The sequence below is a fragment of the Sitodiplosis mosellana genome, unplaced genomic scaffold (genome assembly GCF_009176505.1).
Source record: "Sitodiplosis mosellana isolate CC-2019 unplaced genomic scaffold, AAFC_SMos_1.0 Smas_scaffold_2542, whole genome shotgun sequence".
NCBI lineage: Eukaryota > Metazoa > Arthropoda > Insecta > Diptera > Cecidomyiidae > Sitodiplosis > Sitodiplosis mosellana.
In genome coordinates this window covers 9,416-12,903 of record NW_022597784.1, presented here as the reverse complement: position 1 = coordinate 12,903, position 3,488 = coordinate 9,416, and the positions used below count along the sequence as shown (strand labels likewise).

Genomic DNA, 3,488 nt, shown 5'->3' with positions numbered 1-3,488 from the left:
TATATTTCAAATGGGCAGCTGTATTTCCTCTAATATTTCATATTTTTTTGCTAATTTTACTAATATTTCACTAGTTTTCTAATAGTGTCTATCCCTTTGCAAATTCATGACAACTCTTAAAGTTCCAATTGTCCATTTCATTCTCTACACTTCCAGTAATTCAAATTGGGATAAATTACCACTAACTTACAATAAAAATCAAGGAGGCAGCCAGTTTTCTTTTGACCTTAATTACAAAAGAGGATTTGAATTTTATGTGAGCCAGAAATTTTGTTTGGATTGACTTTCTATTGTTTTTCTCACTCCATTTCAATATTTCTACACTTCAGATTTATTTTCATAGTCCAGATGAATTACCGAGCGATTATACCGGTTGGATGAGGGGTCTATATGTTAATAATGATCTTAAATTCATGTTGCGCGTAACTCTGTTTCAAAAATATTTGAATTTATAACGTCTCACTAGGATTTAATACATTTTGTGTTGTTTTTTTCATCTTCAGACAACCCAGGTAGAGAATGATGATGATGTACGTGACTTATCGATTATGGAGCGAAAGTGTCAATTTTCAAACGAGCGTTGGCCCCTGTATTCATCTTTGCCTTATGGCATTGCCTCGTGCATGATTCATTCTCGAGTTCAAATGGAATTGAAACTCTGCAATTGTACGCTGCCCTTTGCACCAGTCGAATGTAATGACCTTACTTTAGATAATGATGAATTCGAATTCCGAATTTATTTTTGATCCTTTTGTTTCCATTCAATAGACAAAAACCGGTATTGTAATTACACACAGATAAGCTGTATTGAACAACGGTACAACAGATATCTAGTGGAAGACCATCTTTGGAATATGAATCCATGCCTTTCCACATGTACAGAAATGCATGTTGGCTTTGTCGGGTATGAAGATTGAGTAAAACCATGGAAGCAGTTGAAATTAATTATGAATAGATCATCAAAATAAATGAAATTTCAATCTAAACATCGATTTGATCCACAGATATAATTCTGAGAAAAAAGCCATCGGCTATAAATCTGTTAACGAAAGTGATCAAACATGGGGCATTACATCAGTGACCATTGGAATAAACAGCCAGCCGAAACAATTGACTCGTTCAGCGCGCATTACAAACCTTGACATGATCATCACAATCGGCAGCATTATCGGACTCTTCTTTGGTGCATCGCTTCTCAGTTTGATTGAAATTATTCACCTTTGGATTTTTTCTAGATTTTAATTCATTTTATCAGTCTGAATCATCAAAGCACTAAAACAAAGAGCCAATGATTTTTATCACTTTTGAATTGTTTTTGCCACTAAATTTCAAATGAAGAATTAAAAGTCAACATCTATAATTTGAAAAAAAAAAAAATAAAAAGAATTAAATTGGTAATCCCGAACTTTTCCGTACCGTTGGCCTGCGTTATCCGTAGGTACTTTTGGTTATTTTTTGTGAATTTTTTTGAAATGAAGCAGTGTTGTTAGATAGGCTGGACAATTGTCCACTTTTGCATAAGCTGGCGTAAGCCAACACAAATTATCCAGCTGTCAAATGACGTCAAACGTATTTAAACGCATTCATTGCTTATGCTTGGCTTACGCTTACATTCTGCATAAGCCAGTGAATGGACTACGGTGGCGTATGCCATTCCATCACTGAAATAAAGGCAGTGAAAATATAATAATAAAAATAAAGTGAAAAATCGGTCACTTTAACTAAAACTTCGACAATTTTGTATGAGAGGTACCCATAAACCGATTCTTATTGACTTTAAACTTTCTGAGGTTTCATTTTTTGGAGAAAAAATAAGATTCTGAAAGTTTCATGTTGATGGCATTTGCAGAAGTTTGATTTTTTGTCCTCAATTTTGGTCGGAATTTTCTTGGAAAAAATTGGGGGCCAAAAACCAAACTTCTGCAAACGATCAACATGAAACTTTCAGAATCTTATTTTTCTCGAAAAAATGAAACCTCAGAAAGTTTGAAGCCAATCAGAATCGATTAGCGGGTACCTCCCATGCAAAATTGTCCAAAAATCGGTATTTTAGACAAAATTTCAAAAAATTTGTATGGGAGGTACCCGTAAATCTAATCCGGTTGGTTCCAAAATTTCAGAATCTTATTTTTCTCTCGAAGAATGAAATCCCAGAAAGTTTGAAGCCAATCGGAGTCGATTTACAGGTACCTCCCATACAAAAATGTCAATTTTTTGAGGTTTTTCTTAGGGCAAGTACCCCAGGGTCAAATTGAAAATGGCTCATCTTCGAACTTAAACTAAGTTTATTGGATACAACACTTTTGGGACTTTCAGATTTGGATTATCTCAATTATTTTTTGAGTTATCGTGTTTACAAACAGCTACGACAACGACAACGACGACGACAACGACGGCACACGAACCGAAAAGTGTCTCAAAAAGTGGTTTTCTACGTGTTTCATGAGTTTTTATGATGATCTAAGCTAATTTTGCGAAAAAAGTTTTCGGGACCAATTCCTATACTTCCCCTTGACACGTCGTGTACGGAAAAGTAAAAAATGATAAAGTCCATAAAAAAAATTAGAAAAATTAATTTGAAAAAAATTGCCAATAACAAAGGTAAAATCAATCAACTAATTTGAGAATATGGCTTATAAAAACGGACGATAATTTATTTTCTATTCGTATTTTTCGTTCAAATGCACTGTAGTTGAAGCCTTATGATTTTTGAAGAAACTTCCTTGAATCAATAGAAAAGGATTTTCCGAAAGTTTTGGAATTTCACACTTTGAAAAACTTGAAGATGAAGCTACCAAACCGTTTTCCAGTAGAACATAAACATGAGACTCAATCTGAGGTAAGTGATTGTTTAACATTCAAATGATAAACGTAATGATGAATTTGAATGAAATGTTTCCAGGCCATAACCGAAGTATTCAAAGAGTTTTGCTCAAAAAGTAGCATCCACGGAGTGCAATATTTTTCGGAACGTAAACGACATTGGAGTGAAAGGTATGGCTTGGAATTTTACGTTTTAGTTTTTCCTAGATGTAGTTGATAGTATCTCCACCAATGCACTTATTGATAAATAATTCGTTTGATTAGAGTGAAACTACCATCAAATCTTCTTCTCGCAGGATTTTCTGGACTTTGGCATTCGGTTTATCTGTGTATTTGTGTGGTTGGTCTATACATAAAATTTGGATGAAATGGTGTGATAACATTGTAACAATGAGTCTAACTGAGAAAGAGATGCCAGTTTCTTCTGTTCCATTCCCTACCGTGAGATTCCAACATCTCTTACTTTCTGGATTTGTTTTTCTAACTTATTATTATAATATATATCAGGTTACCATATGCCCTGAAACTAAAACCTATACAAGTAAACTAAATGTGTCTGTAGCGTATGGATTGCTTATGCAAAAGGAGACAAATTTTACAGACATTGAGTAATAAACAATTTTATTCCTTTCTAAGAGCCATACATTAATTTCTTAAAAGCTCAC

The 3,488-nt window shown here is 33.9% G+C and overlaps 1 long non-coding RNA gene across 1 annotated transcript; it reads left to right on the top strand.

Annotated features, from left to right (window-relative positions):
- The first annotated feature begins 644 nt into the window (after positions 1-644).
- On the top strand, positions 645-1,105 carry LOC129571463 (uncharacterized). The gene is made up of 3 exons (XR_008688283.1): positions 645-693; positions 769-904; positions 1,005-1,105. It is a non-coding gene; the product is annotated as an uncharacterized LOC129571463 (long non-coding RNA).
- Positions 1,106-3,488: the final 2,383 nt, after the last annotated feature.